Raw genomic sequence first — 21546 nt, 5'->3', positions numbered from 1 at the left:
ATGGATCAGGACCACTATATTTTTCACAGGTCTCATGGAAACACCGCAGATACAGGCCAGCATCCTGTTGGCCCGCTTGGCTTCCTGGGCACACTGCTGGCTCATGTTCAAATGAACCTTCCTTCTGTGAAACCCATTTCAAGGTAACTTACTACCACTATAAGAGGTAGTCAGGTTTTCAAACATGATAACTGGAGAAATTGCTGAAGTAGCTCAGTGAGTTACTGGGTTCTAATTCTGCAGTGGTTTACAGGGAGTGAAAAAGTCAATGCGCTAATAGTCAAAGTTAGGATGAGGGAAGCCTGTTTGGTTTTGGTGTGATGAAGAGATTGCTGGCACTCAGGTTACATGGAATTTTCTCTGAACTCTTCCCCTAGACTGCAGGGTGGCAATGAGGCAGTCACCTTTAGTTTGTATCAGTGAATACAATGACACAACAAGCAAGATATTTCTTTTTCTTTGCTGTGGGCAATTTATAATGCTTATTTCATTGAAGACCTGCTGTGTTAAGCATTTAGCAAAATCGGTTGATAACTTTAGTTAATGGTAGTTGCTTTATGTGATGGGTTTTCCTTTTTACACCCAATAGTTATTTATTTACATTCTACCACTTTCTGTTCAAGATCTGTGGAAAGTACCACACTTTAAAAAAAAAATGCATGAGAGAAATTGATGGGGATGAAGATCCTAATGAAGGAAAGATATTGATCCAGTAAAATCTCTGAATGTCTTGAAGCCTTGCTGCTCTGGTGGTGTTAGTGCAAGACATTTGTAAGCTTTTTTTTTCCCCTTCAGATTCCTTAGCAGTTTTCCAAATATCATTGTTGCTACAGGGAATGAGATCATCTTTCTGATTTGGAAATGTTTTGGATTTTTAATACAATGGCAATGAACTTTGCTCCTCAAAGGCACAGAATGCTTTGATGTCCACTGAGAAGTAGGCTGTTGAATGGTGCTTGAGGTTATCTGCTTCTGTTTGTGCAAACTCAAGTGTCTTTATGATCCAAATGAGATGGCTTCTTTAGATAGGCTATTAGATTTGAATCATTGAATCATTAAGGTTGGAAAAGACCTCCAAGATCATCAAGTCCAACTGTAAAGGGGCTGTTTAGGGTTGACAGATTTGGTGTTTTTTTTAATATAATGATCAGATTGTAAGCCTTCAATAAGACTGCCTTTCTATTTCTTGTATTAACTTGACAAAAATAGATTTCTTCATACATCATTCAACATATAAAGGGAGCTTATAAGAAAGACTTTTTACCAGCGTCTGCAATTACAGTGCAAAGGACAATGGCTTTAAACTGAAAGGAGTAGGCTTAGATTGGAGATAAGGAAGAATTTTTGTAGGAAAGGTGGTGAAACACTGGAAGAAATGTTGTGTCTACAATATAATTGGAAATGTTCCAAGTTAGGTTCAAGGGGATTTTGAGCAGCCTAATCCAGTGAAAGATGTTCCTGCGCATGACAGGGGCATTGGACTAGATAAAGTCTCTTCCAACCCAAACCACTTTATCTTTCTATGATTCTTTAATTTTGATTGGACTTCATGATTCTGGAATTAGAATTCGAGAAAAGGTGAACTCTGAGATTTGGTTGCAAACAATTAGTGTGAGATTCACCTTCATGATAAAGGCAGATTTTGGCCTTAAGGTAGGCATCTTCAGTATCTCAGCCTTGTAGTCACAAAGATACTACTCTGTTGGAAATCATTACAAGTAGTAGTTACTGGGCAGCATTCATTATTTCCTGCTAGAGCTGGTCTCTGACTTGGTTACTGAAGTAATTTGTGTAGGAAGGCTATAATCATCTTTATTCTTTTGAAACTCAACCATTTAAGTATTTGTGGAAGATATTCTATGCCATTTGATTATTTATCTTGTTGAGTTGTAACTAAACAGCAACACAGATATATTTTCTGATGTTTTGTATTTTCCTTTTCCTTAGGGCATTTCATAATTCAGCGTGGTCAATAACTCCAGTCTTCTCCCTTGTTGGTAGTTGTTTTCATCCTTTTATTTTATTTTATTTGGCAGCTTTATCACTTTATTAGATATTTGCTGATCTCCATGCCTAAGGTTTTGCAGTTCCCTGTAGAATTTTATGTGCTTATTATTGTCTCTCTAGGTTTACTGCCTTTCTTTTTGATCTTCTAATGTTGTTCTTTCTAAGTTACCTGAATTTTTGTGTAATTTTTTTTTTTTTTTAAATCATGGAAAAAAAAAGCTTCCTAGATATCAGGTATGTTGTTGTGGTAGTGATTTTGAACATTTAAGTATTTCATGTAAATGCATGAAGGGGCATATATGAAAGGCATAACTGCCTTCCATCTAGGCCTTCTCTCCTGTAGATTTCTTAATATTAAAGCTTAATCAAATTTTTTCCAGCCTGTGTGTGTTAGTATTTTTGAAAGTAAGAGACCTCAAGAAACTAGAGAAGAATTCTAATCTCACGAGGGCTGTGGAAGCATTTACTTCAATTCAGTTTTGTGGGTTTTTTTAATCCCTATTAAATTTTAGGTATGACTATTGGTGTGTAGTCCAAAGGTAGCTTTATCTTCTGTCTGGATTGTTTACCAATGCTTATGGGGAATCTAGTAATGTAATATTTCGGAATTCAGTTAGTTTATCTTTGCTCAGGAACACCTTGGGTTGGTTAAAAAATGTAAAGATTATTTCCAAATATGCCTGTGTAAATTATGTGGAACTGGTTCCAGGGATTTCTGTTGTCACAGATAGGGGAGTTCTATAGGCTTGAGTCCTTCCTTGATGAGGATCTGATATAGCAAAGCACTTAGATTGGCAGAACAAAGTATAATGGAGAATTTTAAGTAAGAAGAACAAGAATAAAAAATTTTGAGCAGGTGAGCAAACACTTTGTAGCTGAAAAATGTGACAGTGTTGGTGCGTTTGTAAGTATTTCTGTGCTATATTTGACTTTTCAGGTTGAAGCCCTTGTGTTATGCGAGTTAGTAGGACTTTCTGTGCCACTTTCTGTGCCATCTAGGAATAACGTTAGTGTCTAGTCCAGTCATTTACATGCAAGAGTCCGAGACAGCTTGAGAAAGTTTTCTGGTTCCTTGTTAATGCTAGAACAATTCAAGGACAACTGAGAAAACTTGGTCCCAATGGGACCAAGAAAAGATCACAATACTTGGAAGTTTTAACCTTTTCTATTCTGTGGTATCTGGACAAGGGATGCAACACATTGTTATAAAATCAGGTTGGGAATTGAAGGCTATCCCCTCAGCCTCCATTTCTCCATCAGATATCCCTGTTTCCTCAGCTGCTCCTCAGAAGAACTGTTCTAATGTTCCTAGCTAAAGAAGGGCTCACATGTTGCCAAGCTGTTGATGCATTTAAGTCTGTTATTATTTTATGGAAAGAAGCCTTAATTTGAAACAAACAAAACCCACAAAACCCAACAAACAAGCATACATTAGTGCTGTGCTTACACAAGAGAATAATAAAGCTTAAAACCCAACTGAACAAAAAACACCTCCACAACACATCAGAAACCTGACCTATATTGCAGAATCAATGCATTTTAGTTGCACTGAGTTCTATTTCTAGGAAAATATCAATCCTGGTGAATCAGAAACATGTAAATTAATTTAATCAGGTGTGAGAGCAAAGGAACCTCTGTTAACTAAAGTGCTGCACCAGTACAATTTGAATCAACGTTTTTGCAAACGTATCTCAGGGATAATCCATGCAACCAAGTAAAGCTGCACTGATTCTAACTGTTTTCCTGACAGGTTGCAGGGTTTCTGTGCAGGAGAACACTTCAGGATTCAGTCTCAGACCTCCTTTACTTGATTTTTTTTTTTTTTTTTTTAAGGGTGTTTATGATTGGTGGCTATATACTTTAATCTCACATTTGAGAGAATTAGAAAATGAGGAGAATATAATTTTCTGTCAGAAGAGAGTTATTTTATTACACTTTATTGATGCAATTATGTTTTGTAAGCTTAATGGTCACTCAGTCACAAACATTCAGAATCTTGTAATAAAATTGTAGCTTTACCCAGAGTAGAAAACCAGTAATTCACCAAGTTGGATGGACTGGAAAATAATTTCAGAATGCAGGAGCTATAAGGACTTTATAAAATGTTTCTCATCCATACGTAAGAAGACCAGTTCTCCTGTGAGTTCTTCTGTGCTGATGAACGCGCTGTTTAAAAGTGAATCTACCTGTGTAGGCTGGAGGCATTGGCAAGGCAGGCTCCGTGTATCATGCACAGCAAAAAGATCAATCCAAGAGTACTGCAAACCAGCATTGTTGACAACCTCTTAACGGAATTTTATAATAGGAATGATGTGTTCTTCAGAGAGCAGACATTTTAAACATTATTAAAAACTAGAAGTAATTACACTGACTCAAAAAACCCAAACCAAAACAAAAAACCCCCAACAAACAAACAAAACCCACCAACCCAAAACTTGAAGCTAGAAAAGACTATAATGAGATTATAATGGTACAATAATAATAAAACCAAATAGTAAACAAAGGAAGATTACACTCTCAAACACGTAAAGCTCCTGACAATAGCTGGTGAAAACAATAGGTGAGATGGATGGGGAACATCTTGTAAACCTCAGGCAGTAATTACCTGTGAGCTGTGCAGCAGAGGCACTACGGAGTAAGAAACTGCCCTCTTGGAGAATAGGGCCAAACCTGAGCTGTTTCTCTATGTGTGCTGGGAGGGCAACTGGGGCATGCCATCTACTTTTTTTGAGTAGAAGATGAAAGCTGTACACATCTTGAATTACTCTTGTTCGGTCATAAATTAATTTCTCATACTTCCAATTCTAGCATGTGATGTTATCCTATTTCATCAGTGATATTAGAATCTAAAAGTGAGAGATCAAAATGTTTTTTTCTTTATACTGTGGTGGCTCCCAGAGCGGTCTTAAATTTCTGATAACTCTTATTAAAGTTTCTACAAATTTACTGGTGATGGCACCACAAGCTTGGGCTTACATTCCTGAGGTTATATATGCAGTTAGTTACATGAGCCAACCAAAGCAAAGTAAGACTTCAAATGTTTGGATCAAGACAGCAAGTTGTTGCAGCCACTGTCCTGCGGGCAGCTGCTGGACACATGCAGAGTGTGTTATTCCTTAGCTGACGAATTCTTTAGCATGCTGTATAGAGCAAAACAATAACACTCCATGTGTGCCAAGAACAACATCATGATGTTGGCACCCTTTGACTGGAACATGCTGCAGAAGCCACCTCCTTGACATGCTGGCACCTCTTTGAAAAGATTTTAGCTTATATATGTGGTATTAAAAACAGCCACTTGGAGCAGGAGTCATTTGGGTTAGGGATCTTTGGTTACATCTTGGGTTAGGGACTTCTGTTTCTGTTAGCTACTTCTGGCTAGTGCAGGGATGCTGTTAGGGATATGCTCAGGAGTTCTGTTAGCTGCTTCATCTGTTAAGGGTTTCCAGGACTTGTGTAAGTGGGACTCTTAAGACTGTAATGCAGGGGATTCTACAGTGCAGCAATAAAGGACTTCTGGGAGGACTTCTGAGATTCTCTGCTCTCTGAATTTCTGGAATCTCGTTGCTATATGGCAGCAGGGTTCATGCCTTCATTTGTCACCTAATGGCACATGAATTGGGAAGAAAAACAACAGCAAGGGACAAGTGTTGGTGCTTACATGCATTAGAAAGGCTGTTTCACGAGTTGTGCATCTGTGTAGAAAACTTAGTGCCTAGAAACCTCTTGGCAATCATAGACCAAATTATATTCATGGGCACTGCACATATGTGGACACTCAAGTCTTTGAAGAAAACTCTTAAAATGTGAACATGATACACATGTACCCTGAATTCTTAGTTTCTGTACAGTGGTCACACACACATTTGGGATATTCATGTTTATTCCAATAAAAAGACAAATGAAGCTTACAGTGACCTATTCTGATTGAGAATGGAAGCTATATTATTGTAAAGGTCTTTTTCAATTTGAAACTTTGTTAGTGCCACATTTTCTGCACTGATCTTTGGCCCTTTTTTTTTGCTGAGACACTTTTAGTGTATTCTCAGTAGGGGTTATTCGAATGCTTTCTTCTTAATTGTCCACTGGCAGCCAACACTCCACTGTGCCATCTTGGCACAGCCATAATGCCTCTTCTGGAGGTGCTGGGAACTTGGGATTTGAAAAGGGCATGGGTGCTGACTCAGCCACTTCCTGTATTCTGATTAAAAAATAGTTACAGTGACTTATAGGTTGCTCTCAGAGTTTTCCTCAAATGTTAAAATCACAGTAGTAATGAGCTGGCGGCATTCTTGAGAATATCTGAGGACAGACTAGCAGGATTGGGTTAGATCCTGCTACTGCCCTGCCAAGACAAGGATGTCCTGTGCTTCAGAGGTCACTGTTGGGTGTCCTTCAGAGATTCTCATTTCTGCCAGCTGGTTCCTCAGCTTCTGCCAAATGAACTGAACTTAAAAAAAAAAAAGGAACCCACAGATTTTTTTAGTAGGGCTTTATGTAGCTACCTCCATATTCTAAGGAAAATGGCAAGATTGCATGTAGGCAGACAAACTGGAGGAACTGAGAAGGCAGTAGTATTGCCACTTGTAGATTTGTTGCTGGGGGGGAAGGGGAGGGATGATAACCATCTCACTTAGGCCAGTGACTTCTGACTACTTTGAACTGTTTCTGTGTGATCATTGAGCAAGCTTAATGTCAAACTTTTAGACCTGGAGAATCATGTAGCACACTTCTAAGATCACCTATGACCAATGTTTTTGACCTGAAGTACAAAAGGGCAAGAGACCTTTGTATGCAGCAGGAATTTTTCTGAAGCATTTTAACTTTTTAGTGTCTGAACTGCTTTCTCTTGATTGCAATTTGCAGAAACATAGATTACCATTTATAGATGTTTAATTAGATTATTGGTTTGAACTAAGATACAAACAAGAAATGCTTTTTTTTTCCAAATGGATGTTGAATGTTTCAAATATTGCAATGAAATATTAAGATAACCAGAAAAATGTTTTTAGTGTTATTTCCCTGCTACCTGAGAATAGAGAGGAACAGAGTCATTATTGTTATTCCAAGTAAGGTCCCATAAATATTCTTTATGGCAGCACCTGTAAGATCATCAAGTCCAACTATAAACCTAACACTGCCAAGTTGGCCACTAAACCATTTCCCTAAGAACAACATCTACATGTCTTTTAAATATTTTGAGGGATCAGGAATTCCCTTGCTGAAATATAGTGAGTTTATCATTCAGGTCTTAGCTCACATTACTTCTGTCATAGCTCAGTGGCATCATAGCTTTAGTGGTAAATCCTCTGCTCTCAGTCACCTCTTCCTTGAAATAAAGCAGTTGGATGAAAAATACTTTTTCTAATCAGTAATTGAATCATTCTTTTTATTTATTTATTTTTTAACAGATAAATAATGACTGCCTAGGATCTAAATTTTCAGTGCAATATGATTTAATTCAGGGGTGTTAACCCTGGCTTCATTGTCCCTCAGTAAAGAAATGTCTTCTTCAGCCCTCTGCTGTAGAACTAGTGCTAAATGGGTAAGCAAGATGGTCACAAGCAGGACAGTGCATAATAAAAAGGCAGAGGAGTCAAAACAAGGCCCAGTGCACAATCTAAAGGAAGCTGTTGATCACCAAGAATGCTTTATTAGTAAAAATAGATCAAGCTTGTGGGAATACCACCTGGTGACCATGCATTCACTTTCTGCAGTGTGAAAGAAAACTCATTGGTTCTGCATACCTGGTCACTGCTTGTTCTTCCAGGCTGGAAACTCTTCAGTATATCACTAAGCAGTTGCAATTTGTACTGGATGTAAAATTTGTCCTGAAATAAATCATCACTGAACCACCCCTTGTAGCATTCAAACTCTCCTGAATTGACAGGTGTCATTTTGCATGTGTTCCCTACTGGCTGAAACAAATCAATACATTATCATGAGCTTTTTGTCTTAAAATTGACACATCCACATGAGACATTACCATCATGTGTTTGCTCAAGAATGGAACTATCAAAAGTCTTGCATTTCAGACCATGTCCTTGCACAGAGTGAGACATAACAGGCTTTATTAGGTGTACCAGTTAGCCACATGATAAATACTGTGAACTGTTGTTGTTGGCTCATGACCGTTTGGGGATTTACTATTCCTATTTTGGACTGAAAGTGCATTTCTCAACATTTCTCTGCTGTGCTTGCATGCATGAATAGTTTATTAATAACAGTTTTTTGTATCTATCCATAATGTTTATTTTCCTAGTCAAACCTCTCCTGTTGCCTCTTTGTAGTTTACCAATAGATGGTGTAGAAAGTGCTGATAATGTGTTAAAGATTCATTCAGATTCAGATTTATTGTAGGTTAATTCTGGCCTGGAATAAGTTATGTAATGTGATAGCTGCTTTTTAATTGGTAAAGAAAACAAAAATACATTCAAATGCCTTCACTAAACAAGGCATTTGACAAGAAGACTTCCTGCTGCCTCACCCATCCTGTGGTGTTTCAGTATTAAAGAAATTTTTTTGGAATATACTATTGTACACAGCTGTTTGGTAGGAGGAAGTGGGGGTGTCTTCATTGAAACACGTAAGTTTTACATGCAGAGACTACTATTTTTATTGTGCATTAATATTCAGTTTTGTTAAGTTAAAGTAAATTGAGAAGAAACTAGTGTTATGCTCAACAGACTCTTGACAGTTATCAATTCACTCACAGTGATTTCTTGACTGAATGTCCTTGTTTAGTATACAGCCTGCACAAATAACGGCCATGTCTATCTCTCAGAGAATAAAATAAACCCTAATATCATTCAGGGATTCATTTTCCCCCTTCCGTTATTATGCTTTATTACTCCTGAAACTTTGTGTCATGAAATGTGAAATTAGACCAGTTTGTATTTATCTACATGGTGTTCTTAAGCTTTGTCATACAGCAACTACAAGTTGAATGTGAATGTTTTTTATAGTAATTTAGTACTTCAGTTTGTACTTTTCATTGTATAAAAGAACCAGGTTTATGGAACAGTTCAAAGTGTCTAATGAAATATATTTCTCTTTAGACCTGAAACGAATAACCACTGTGTAGTTTAGTAATTGTTACTGTCTTGCTTCTGTCCTGCTTCTCTTCTCTTTGTATTCTGTCCAGGATTCTCTAAAGCAGCAGTCTGCTCACTTGATCACTGAATGGTGATCATAGAATGGTTTGAGTTGGAAAGGACCTCTAGAGGTCATCTATTCCAACCCCCTGCAGTAAACAGAGACATCCTCAACTAGATCAGGGTGCTCAGAGCCCAGTCCAGCCTGACTGTGGATGTTTCCAGGGATGGGGCATCTACCTCCTCTCTGGGCCACTTTCTTCACCCCTGTACAAAAAAATTTCTTCTTTATCTGATAATGCCGCTGTAAGCTGAACAATATGGAAACAGTGCTAGAAATATTATGGCTTGAGCATTTAAGATAGCTTTTACTAGTTTTTTCATTCTCTCTCTGTCACTTGTGTTTGTTTGTTTGTTTGTTTTGTGTGGTGGTTTTTTTGTGTTGCTTTGGTTTGGGTTTTGGGGGGGTGGGTGGGTTGTTTTGTTTTGTTTTGTTTCTTTTTCCCTTCCTCTCCCAGAGTTACAAACCATTTGCTAAACATAGACCTAAAAGTTCAATTAGAGCAGAAATGTTGTCTGGACTTTTGATAGGCATTTTACAGTCAGGGTAAAATACAAATATCAAGATGGAGTTGCAGGCTTGAAGACTTTAAAATATCAGTAATTCTGTTTGTTATGAATACAGAAGTTCTAGTAAAAGTGCTTGCTTGCAGTTCATGAGATTTCCATTAAAAAATATTTACTTAAACTACACCTTTTAGGTAGGGGGAAAAAAATCTGATTATGATTTTTAAAAACAGCCATTTGAATAGCTGTCCCTTTATTGTTGTGTTCCTAGTGCACATCTGAGCCACACACTTAACAGCAGCTAGTTAGTTCCATTTCAATCCCCAGTAAATCTCTTTGCAATAGCATAATGCCTAATGTTTTTATGTGACTTACATTAATTAAGCTGAAATAGTTTCTTATTTCCTAATGTAGCGCTTCTGTAATGTTGTCAGACAGTCATTACTGTCTTTGTTTTTATATCTTCCTGTGTGTTTATATTTTTGAGGTTGGCTTTGTTTTGAGTAACAAACTTTTAAATTTAAGAATAGCAGGGCAAAACAAAAAAAAACTTTAGAAAGTTCCTGACAAAACCTGTAGATCTTTTATACTGAAAAATGTGAAATCATTAAATTTACCATACAGTATGTGATTGTAAGCAAGAGTATTGCCTAATTGGTTGTTGGACTTTTTTTCCACCAGTTATGGAACTGATACTGTATAGAGGACTCCTGTGAAATACCACAAATAAAAATTCAATGTTTTCCAAATAAAATAGTCTTCAGTTGTTTTTCTTAGGAAAGACTTCTTCCATCTCTACACTAACAAACATTCTTCTGTGCTTCGACTGGCTGCCCACTCACTTTCTCTCTTTAAAGAATCAGTTGTCCCAGTTACCATTGAGAATTTTCAGTCTCTCATTAAATAGGCAGTAGGCAATTTAATCAGGTGGTGATCATTACAGAAAATGACCTTCAGAATGTAATTAACAAATTTGGATACCTAGTTATGTCAAACATTCTTACTGTTTAGCTAGTATGCAGTTCTCTTTGGAAAACAAGCAAAAAAGTACTTGTAGACAGCACAGATACCTGTTAAAAAGTGCAAAAATGTATTTTTTTCCTATATTATTAATCTTTAAATTGAAGTGTCATATTGTATGTGTCAAGAAAATCTGAAATTTTTTTCCCCTCATTTTGCAAGTCTAAATCAGCCATGGAACTGACTGACGGTGTGGGACACTGGCTACAGCATCATTCCTCAGATGAAAGCCACCTTCTGGATGTTTCCCCTCCTTCCAGTCAGAGAATCATCTCTCATTACTTGCAAAGAAAGAAGCCTCTTGCAGACGGAGGTTTTACGTTAGGAGTTGTGACTCAGTGTGCACAGTGGGCTGCTGGAACAGAGCTGAGGCGTCGGTGGGAGCTGCAGAGCATGGAGGGTGGTGCAGCAGCTGTCTCCTTGGCCTTCTGCAAGGCTCGGCAGGCTCTGTTGTGTGGCTGTGGGACACAGTGGCTCAAGCGGCTTCTAGAGAGCCCTTCTCCAGAAATTCTTGGAGGCTCAAGGCATTGTTCTGTCAAAGTGTGCTTTGACTAGGGCTGGTGTATAGAGTAGGAAAGCTGCCAAGCTTGTGCTGGTGTTGCAGGGTTTGGTATGGCAGAGATGTGGTGCTAAGAAGCATGGTTTAGCACCAGACTTGGTAGTTAGATCCTGGTTGCACTTGATCTTACAGGTCTCTTCTAGCTGAAACAATTCTATAACTATAATGAAGCATGCCAAGGTGTTTGCTATGATTACTGCCTGCAATTGGTAAATTGTTAGCACCCTGATACAAATGAGCCATTGCAAATTTAGATTTTAATTTAGAAAATTTGGTTCTGTAGTACAACCAAGATCCAAAGCAACCACTTTTCTCTTGTACTCAGGTCACAAATCTGATGGTTTTGTTTGTTTGATTTTTGTTTGCTTGGTTTGGTTTGGGTTTTTTTGGTTGGCATTTTTGGTTATTGGCTTTTTTACTTCCCTGTTCACAAGACTACAAGCACATATAGTCCTTAAAAAATGAAATTTGTAGCTTGACACTCAGACTCAAAACCCTAAACCATATCAGACACAGGGCTTTTCATGGATGATCTAGACCAGTTAAAGCTGTCCACTCATGCTGTTTGGGGACACTATATCTATAGTTTGCATCGGACAAGGTGAATAGCAAGTTGAATAGGTAGGGTTAGACTTCTGAGAGTGAATATATTGCTGCTCCTCTTCTAGCACTAATGTAAATTGGGTGTAGCAGATCCAGTGTATTTTGTATTTCTTTCTTCAACACTAGTGTGCTCTGAGCATCTAAATCTTTTTCAGATTGTATTATACTGGGTTATGTAGTACAATGTTATTTAGCACTGCCAGCCAGAGAGGAAGAGATGGCATTTCTCTGTGCCTGCTGATCTCTGAGTTCCTTTGGAATCTGTTTCTTCAGATAGGCCTCTCTCACATACCTGTATCAGAAGTAGGCAGGACTAGGAGTATTTAGTAAGAGATGTGACTTAAAGTTGTTAGTGTTACATCAGTTCTCCTTCAATTTTATGACGAAATCTGAATCAGTTAATAGGTTCCTTACAGAAAAAAACAGTTTCATGAGACCAGAATTATGAAAGATGAATCAGTCTTTTTGCGCTGCAAATTAAAGAAACAAAAACCACTACGCCAAAGTTTCCCTTTCCACTTCTACCCTTTCACATTTCCTGAGTACACATCCAGGATGAAAATTTGACACTGAAGCATTATTTAATACTCTCTCTTTTACCGTCACTGAACAACAAGAATTTTTCAGCAAAATGACTTCAGGAGAGAGGCCAAACGTGATAGCAACCAAGCGGAAATTAAAATCCAAATGCTTCAATAGCTATTTGCCTGAAGAGAGTGGATTCCTTTTGCTGCCTTCTGGATTGAAAATCACTTTTACAAAACATAAAACCAAAACATTAAAATACTAGCCACTAGTACTCACACCACACTGTAATTTCTTGAATAGGTTAAGATTCTGCTTTGAGCTGTTATCTCTAAGCAACACATCAGGCAGGGTTGTACTGTTTAATATGACTATAAAATATATACATTTTTTTCACCTAAGTAGTGAAGTTGCTAAAAACTTTGGAGACACGTAAGTTCATAGTAAATTAGTTTGTAAAAGGCAGAAGACTGATACTTGTTTTGACTCCTCTCTGTGAGACTCAGATGGGAACACTACTCATTAAAAGCTCACACTGAAATGGGGAAAAATAATAAGAAATTTAAAAAAAAGGTAAGATAGTATGCTTTTAATATTTTTAGCACCTAAAACTACCAATAAGGGTTTTTTTAAAAGATACTGTGTTCAGTAGAGCATGGTTTTAAGGATGTCTTTACTCAGAGATGTGAATTACTAAGTGCATAACAAGATGAATTGAAGAAAGGTCTGGAGGGAATTTTACAGATGTCCCAGTCATGAAAAACTTCACAAAATGCTGTGAAGCTTGCCCACAGATTTGAAGCGGTGAGAAATCTGAAATGCCATGGATGACTAAAATTGCTGAGGTTAATGGACTGCATGGTAGGTATATTATGAATGTCATTACTGCACTGCTTTTACAGAAAAGAGTTTTCTTCTTCTAATACTGCTAATTATGAAACATATGTATTCTGAGACAGCATAATGGATGCTATTGTTCCAGCTGTTAAAATACTAGATGTTTATCGGTGCTAGTGAGGGACAACATATTGCATAATTCCAGTGTAAGTAATTTTATATTGTATATAATTCAGCACTACTTCATATACACTTTTTGCATCCCTGTAGAACATCACCATTTTCTTCTTCACATTACTATATACCAAAAAAAACCAAAACAAATTTACCCCTTTCCCTGTAATCAAGGCTTTCTTCACCCTACTGAGGATTCTTTCTGAAGAATACTCACTGGGTGATGGTTTTGTTGTGTTAGTTGTTTTCTTTTGGTTTCTTTTGTTTTGTTTTTTAATTCCTTCCCTTTTTTTCCCAACAAGTCACCTTGCAAATTTAACAAATGCCATGCAACTAGTGGCATGGGCATAAGAGCTGATAGCTGACAACAGCTACGGAAAGTAGAGTTTTGTTTTCAAAACAATCCTGTTTCTTTCCTAAATTTCCACTGGGAAATTTAGAAGGGTGATGTTCAGTTTTGCCCTGGATATGCAAAAGTGGATGTCTTAATAAAGACCATTGAAAATTTGTATTTGTCGGTTTGGGTGTTTTGCTCTTGTTGTCATGTGCAAATCAAGCCAGCAGGCAAAGACCTCTTGCCCTGGTGTGCATCAGAAAGTGCTTTCTATAGAATGAGAAGATTTCATCAAATATTTGTTGTCCCTATACAGAGAGAAATTACTCTAAGATTTGAATAATTCCTAGTATGTTATTGGTCTCCCCTCACTTCCACACACTTGATATCTCCTCCCACTCCCCCCATAACCCACTTTCAGCTGACTGAAATCTTTGGTATTGAGAAGGATTTTTCATTGACTATACTGGCAGGAAAATTTAGAATATAATAGAGACTGACTATGTCTCACTATTTCAGGAGCTAAAGAGCCCTTTTCCTGTAATGTGTGAATCCTACCAAATTCTCGAAGGTTCAAAGCTTAAACATATATTTTAGAGGTTTTGTCATTTGAGCTGCATTTAGCCATTTCTGCAATACTGTGAATAAAACATTCCATGTCTCTACCTTACAAGCAAGGAGGCATTGGTTTGGAGACAGGTGCTTGAAGATGTGCTCTACTGTTCTTCACTCTGAGGTAAATTACAGAAATTTCTCTAATGTTTTGCTCCCTTACGCCAAATCCTAACAAACTGATTTATACAGGGTTTAAATTAGTAATATTGCAACAATTTACAGCTACTGTCCAGTTGCTGTCTGTTCTGTCAGTACTTCCAGACTGGAGAAAGGATGAAATTCTCTCCCCATAGTGATGTTGCAAAAAAGGGCATGCTGACTACATATGTTAACAGATTGGTATAAAGACATACCTCACCAAAAAAAAAAAAAAAGAAAAAGAAAAAGGGGATATTGAAAAAGGGAAGATAATTGTTCAGGAAAAATGTGGCAGGTGGTGGTGTTAAATATGCCTGAAGCATTGCAATTGAGGAAGAACTGCATTTGGTGCTCCATATGCGTATTCTCAGTGAATGTGTGGGTTTGGCTTCTTTTGAATGATCTGTCTGCAAAGGAAGGAAAGCAACCAAGAAGCAAAGTTCAGCCTGGGGAAAGGGCAGCTCCAGGGAGACCTTATAGTGGCCTTATAGTACCTGAAAGGGGCCTATAAGAAAGCCGGGAAGGGACTTTTTACAAGGGCTTGTAGTGATAGGTTGAGAGGGAGTGGATTGAATCTTGAAAAGGGAAGATTTAGACTGGATTTTACAAAGAAAGTCTTTCTAGTAAGGGTGGTAAGATACTTGAACAGGTTGCTCTGGGGAGGTCATGAATGGCCCCTCCCTGGAGATGTTCAAGACCCAGTTGGATAAGGCCTTGAGCAACCTGGTCTAGTGGAAGGTGTCCCTGCGCTTGGTAGGAGGGGTTGGAACTAGATGATCTTTAAGGCCTATTCCAACCCAAACCATTCTGAATCTATAAAGCTTGTTTCCTGAGCTGAGAAATACCTCTGAGACTTTTACATGTATACCTTTTGAATTCTTTCTAATCCACAGTTCTAATTTGGCTTGGAGTCAGTCTTCTGTGATGCATCTTTGAAGTTGCTTTGAATTAGAATTGTGTATATATATATATATATATATATATATATATATATTTAGCTAAGTACTTGATGAAAATTTCCTTATTGCTGCTGATCTGTGTAAGCTGAATCCAGTATCTGGAAAACTTTTTCTCCTGTTGTGATGGAATTTTCTATTATTAAAATGAGCCATGTGGTATGAACAGTAGAAGCATACCTATTAATTTAGTAGCTGTTGAATGCTAGGAAGTTAAATGGTAGGAAAAAGATTAAGATCTTATTGTTATCAGCACACAGTTATAATGTTATATGCCATTAACTTACCTCAAAGATTCTGTCTTAAAAGCCAGTGACTTTTTTCTGTGCTGGAACCTTTAATCTGAGGAGCTGTAGGACTCTGGATCATATGAAAATCATTGAGGTCCTTCCAGCAGCTCAATGTGTACTTATCTCACAAATCTCTTTCTCAGTTCTATACTGAATTCATCCAAAGTCACCCAGGCCAGTCGTGGCCTCACGATTGGCATCTGTTTTGGATCAAGTAGCTATAGGATTTGACTCCCTAGTTCTTGAAAATATATGGCTTCTCCAAGCATCCCTTGTTATAAAATAACAAGGGAAAGAATATATTCACAAAAATATTTTAAGGGTTAAGTAATTAATGTTTTGAGTAGCTTAATGCAGAAGCCCTTTGTATGATTAAGTACTGCTTTAATTAATTAGTTTAGGCTTATGATAATGTTCTTTGTCAAGTCCTGCTGTGGTTCATTTAGAAGAATGCCATTTGGCCTTCCCGTGGGAATATGAAGAACAGGTTATCCAGAACACAACCACAGCCCTTGTTTCAGTCACTCCAAATGAGACAAGACTCATTAGTTATTAGAGATGTTTCTTTATATGTAAAAATATTGAAACCCAAAGGAAATTTCGGTGCTGTTCATCAGGATTGTGTATCTGATTGTCCACGACTTAATGGCAACCACCTATTTTTCTAGCTCGATCCTTGGACTGATAGACCAGATACCTGTCTCAAAGTGTACTTACAGTAGTTCTTTGGATAGGGCTTTGTGAAGTAAGGTTGAGGAGGATTCTACCAGGTCTTCCTAATTGATTCTTTGTATCACAGAATCAGAGAGACATTTTAGTTGGAAGGCACCTTAAAGATCTTCAAGTTCCAGCTCCGCTGTCATGGACTAGGATGCCTCCTACTATGCCAGATTGCTCAGAGCCTCCTCCAGCCTTGTCTTAAACACTTCCAGGAATGAGACATCCATAACTTCTCTGGGCAATCCATTTCCTTCACTATTGTAGTAAAGGGTGGTGAGACACTGGGATGGGTTGCCCAGAGAAGTTTGTAGCCAGCTTTCATCCCATTTGGGCTGCTTGGGAGATGGCAAAGGTACACATCAAGAGTCAGGCCCAGTGTCTGAATTCCCATCTAACTGCAGAAATAAAAGTAGTAGTACGTGGTTGTGCAAATTTATACACCTACATGATAATGGCTTTGTTTTCCAAGCTGCTCTTCCTGTTGACTATTGCAGATAAGGCACTATTGAGAAATGCAGTGCTGACTGATGGGTGTGATGGCTAGTAATCATGGCAAGAGCATATATGGATCACTGAGCTCTTCTATTTCAGGAGTAAAGAGAACCCTTTGATAAACATATCAGTTCTTTAATAAATGGAAGATAGAACTACAGTCTCTTTTCTGATAAATAATTCATGTTTGTGCCAAGCTCAGATTTTGGAGGCAGCACTCTTCAATTACAGGGGCAAATGCACATTTAGATAGGAAGAGCAGACAGGAAAGTGTATTTTTTTGATGAGAAAATGCTGCCTGCCCTGCTGTTTCTGCACCTTAAGGAGAATAGGGAAGAGAGGTTGTTTCTTGATACAGTGCAGATGTATATCTCCTTCCAAATGAAGCTTTTGCAATGTGTTGTTATTGTTTTGTGCCTCAAGGCTACATTTACAAATGCCTGAAGTATTTGAGGAATTTTAGCCACAGGGATACTTCTCTAAAGCCTGAAAATCTTGACTGTCTAGCTCTAGGTGAGTAGTCACCTCTGAACTCTAAATTCAGCCTGTACATCTATGCAAATGCTGAAACTCAGATGTATTTTAACTTTTCTACGCTTTGCATTGGTTCACTTGTTAGCTCTTGGTTCTTTCATTAACTCTCTGCCTGGTGGCTAGCATGATGGAGCCTAATTCCCAAATCTGGCTTCTAGATGCTATGAAAAAAGAAACAAATGCTTCAAGCCTTTTTCATATCCCATATTATGTAAGTGCACTTGTACCAATGCATGGCACAGGGATTGCAGTAATTGACTGTGCTGTGCAGAGCTTACTCTCTGTTGCTTAGCAATTAAATGTATGCACGTAGCAGCAGCACTGACAAAAATGCTAATAAAAGGTGACAAGTTATATCTCCAAAAAAAATTACACAATTAAGAAAAAAATCTCTGACAAGATACAGGAGCAGCAGCAAATGGTACATACTGATAGATCTTGTCCCTCCTGAAGGCAAGATCTTCAGGTACTGGCCACTAGAGGGGCTGAGATGATGGGAATAGAAGGTATCCACATTTATAGCATGGGCTACAGACACACAGTTGTGCAAACATCATGGTAAGGCTTTTTGGTTTTGTTGTTGTTGTTCCTTTATTATGTGTACCTATTTTTTACCTGTAAAATGTCTAGAAACATGTTCTGCTTTCTTTGTTTCTTTTTTTCTTCCCCCCCCCCTTGGTGTTCAGTTTTGCAGATTTTTCGCAGCATCTCTTTCAGTTGAATTTCTGACTTTCCTAACAGATTCTCATGTCACAGTGTAAGGTTTTATTTATATAACATGATGCAACCTATTGTGTTAATCTAAATAGATTTCTCTGTAAAACTGCTTCATTAATTTTTTTTAATTTTGAATTCAGAGCAAACATGAAGCAGAGGAAGGGACTGCATTATAGGCTGCAATTCTCAAAAAAGCCCAGCATTTAAAGACTCTTTTCGTTCTGGGATTTGTGTGTTTAACCTTTCACTCCTTTTCTTTCATCTTTAGTCTTCTTCCAAAACCTCTGTCACTTGCTTTGTGCTTAGGAAGTGCACTGCTTCTTGAACTGGTTAATACTTATTAAAACACTTGCTTTGCTGTGGATGAACATAGTCGTCAGACTTAATTTAGAGCTTTTTTTGAACCGCCTTGACAAATTGTTGCATTAAATTCTTTTGACTGCCTTAAGAGAATCATTTGCAGGCTGGAAGTAATTGCTTTTACATTGTTTATTAATGTCTGTTTTGTTTAGCAAATATGTTTAGTTGTGTGGAGGATATCAATACTTTTTCTTCTAGCAGTTATTTTTGGGGTTTTAGAGCTTTTCCTCATTAGATTTCATCTCACCGAAGTGCTGATTCTGCACTTGATAGTCTGCCTGCATAGCGAATTGCAGGATCTGGGCCCAATTTTGATCTATTTATATTATAGTCCATTTCATTTTAACTGAATACAAGTACTAAGTTGGCTGTACTTGCCTTCAGTGTTATCTCTAGCTGTGCCAAATGATCAGACAGTCCATTTGGAGTTTGGCGGGCTTTGCTGCAACTCCTGCCTTTTTGGTCAAGTGCTATAGAAAAATGCTATTTATCAAACAAAAGTAGCATAGCTGTTGGCTTGGTTCAACAATCCTAGCTCCCTCTCCCATGCCTCAGTAAATAGGATGGACCCTGAATCATTGCAGGTCAGATGGTGTTCTCTGTAAATAAAATGAATCAAACTTCTTTTAATTCGTGTACTATACCTCTTAAATATAAAAATAAAAACATACAGTAACAATAATGATGACAAATTGGAACATTACTTGGCTTCTCTGCCTTCTTTGTGAGTATATTGATAGAACAGCAATTGAAATAACTGCACAGAGAGCAATGCTATGTTATGATGCAAGCAGCAAAAGGCTATTCAGAGAGATTTTTCAAGCTAGTTCACCTTATGTTCACTTCACTTGTTATGCTTTTTTTCCAAAAAAAGTGGGTTTTTTAGCATGAATTAAGCAGGCAGGAATTATCCCATTCAGAAGAAACTGTATCTCAACCCTAAGCCAGCTAGGATAAGGAAATGATAGTGCAAGATCGAAAAGGGAGCAGAAGAGCAACAGATCATTATGCTAAAATATCATGTGTGCATTTAGTTGAGGTTCTCTTAACAAGATGGTTTACAGCTTGAATCAAACATCCAGAAGAGGAATGATCTGAATCCCCCTGCGTTGCCAGAAACCCAAATTTCCCTGATTTCTCTCTTTCATCTTTCCCCTACTCTAGTAAATGTTATCATGGCAAAATAAGCTTCGAGAGAATCAGTTTGGTTTGTAAAATACTTTTCTCCTAAGGCCACATTTGGAAAGCTATTTCTCAGTGACCCTGTGCTGTGTAGAAGTCAGAGAAATATTTCATGCCCTGGAAAGATTTTTTTTTTTTTTTAAACATCTCCATGTATTCCTTCCTTCCCATGTGCAGTGACATGCAAGTGTGGTGTGTGCATGTCTGTATATATGTATGTATCTGTGCACGTATAACAAAATGGAAGAAAGCAGATATTTTACAGGAATGTCTGCTTAAATGTCTGCCTGAAAGTGTATGCTGTATATTCTTTTTTAAGTAGCCTCCTCCTGGTAGTACCTTCACTCAGATTCTCACCATTCCCATGTAGTGTTCTGTAAATACCTTGTGAGAATGACTAGCAGGGAGGATGATCTTGCATAACAGGCAGCTGACTAATTTAGACCAGGAACATTGATCTACAATGACTGAAATAGTCTCAGTCTTGTTCTGATTTCGACATTTGAAGTTTTGAGATTACACTCATGGATGCTTCCGGAAGTCTGCCATTTTCGGGTAGAGCAAGAAAGGTATAAACCATTCCAAATATCATATAAAGGGTAGAATTTTATGTCATGTGTGTTCCTGACACGTGGAGATGGCTATGTTAAATTTTTGTAATCTCCAACCTCTATCACTTCTTTAGCTATGTACCATAATAGGCTATCTTCAACTTTCTGAGCATGCTACCTTGTCCTCTGTACTGTATTCACCTTTCTGAGCACTGTTCCTTGACCTAAGCTGTTCTCTTCTTTTATCCAGTTAGATTAATTCAGGTTTTCATAAGACCATCTCCAAAAACTCACTGAAATAATCGAAGTCTATTGTCTATCTCTCACCTTCAGTGAAGGTCTCATCTTCACTTTTAGAGTGCTAAATGAAAGACTGGGACTATGGGTTATGTTTCAGAGATAACACAAATGGGTGCCACTTCTGTGGTCACCTAACCCACTGTTTTTTGAGGCATTGATTTAATCAGGGCTGAATGCTGCAAAGAGGCAAGACTTGCTTGAGGGTTGGTCTGTTCTGGGTCTGAAGCCAAGACACAAGCTGAGCTTGCAAGGTGGGAATGTCTTTGAGCATAAGTGATTGCTAATCAGTAGAGGTGCTTGAGGTCAGCTTCATTTGCTCAATATTCAACCCTTACCCATGGGTGTATGTACAGATTCAGTGCCACTGGGTAGTATGTGTATGTATTTGCAAACACAAGTGAGAGTCCACTAGGCTCTTTCTTTGTTACCATTGAACGTGCTCTTCATCCATGGTCATATAATTCTGCCAGAAGAGATCTTAAAAAGCTTCAGATATGCTGTTTTCCATATGCAACATAAAGAGACATGCATCTTGTATTGTTACCATAAAAATATCTCTCATTATGGCAACTAATTTTATTTTGAATAATAACTAAGTGGATCTGCATTTCTGAAGTGGGAAGAAGTTGGGGAAGAAATGACTGTGTAGTTTGCTAGTTTTCTTTTAAGCAATGAATCCCTCAAAACAAACAGTGCTTCATGAAATATATGCCCACTCAAACAACGAACAAATCTAGAACTGTAACATTTGTTGCCTCTGCTTCATTTAGCTTTGCATTCTTATTGCAAAAATGAAGATGAATGGAATAGAATGGAATAGAATAGAATAGAATAGACCAGGTTGCAAGAGACCTTCAAGATCATTGCGTCCAACCCATCATCCAACATCTAATCAATTAAACCATGGCACCAAGCACCCCATCAAGTCTCCTCCTAAACACGCCCAATGATGGTGACTCTACCACCTCCCC

The 21546-nt window shown here is 37.9% G+C and overlaps 1 protein-coding gene across 7 annotated transcripts in view; it reads left to right on the top strand.

Annotated features, from left to right (window-relative positions):
* Positions 1 to 21546, top strand: part of DLGAP2 (DLG associated protein 2) — a 463517-nt gene that overhangs the window by 98449 nt on the left and 343522 nt on the right. The window contains exon 1 of one of the 7 annotated variants that reach the window (XM_054179982.1): positions 17999 to 18023. The exons of the other annotated variants lie outside the window; for them this stretch is intronic. The gene's annotated coding sequence lies outside the window, so the exon portion shown is untranslated. Of the gene's footprint in view, positions 1 to 17998; positions 18024 to 21546 lie in introns of those variants that run through there. 7 annotated transcript variants of the gene reach the window in all.

This window comes from Dryobates pubescens, chromosome 3, assembly GCF_014839835.1.
Source record: "Dryobates pubescens isolate bDryPub1 chromosome 3, bDryPub1.pri, whole genome shotgun sequence".
NCBI classification, from domain to species: Eukaryota; Metazoa; Chordata; class Aves; order Piciformes; family Picidae; genus Dryobates; species Dryobates pubescens.
The sequence above is the reverse complement of the archived record's forward strand: the minus strand, read 5'-3'. Positions and strand labels throughout refer to the sequence as shown.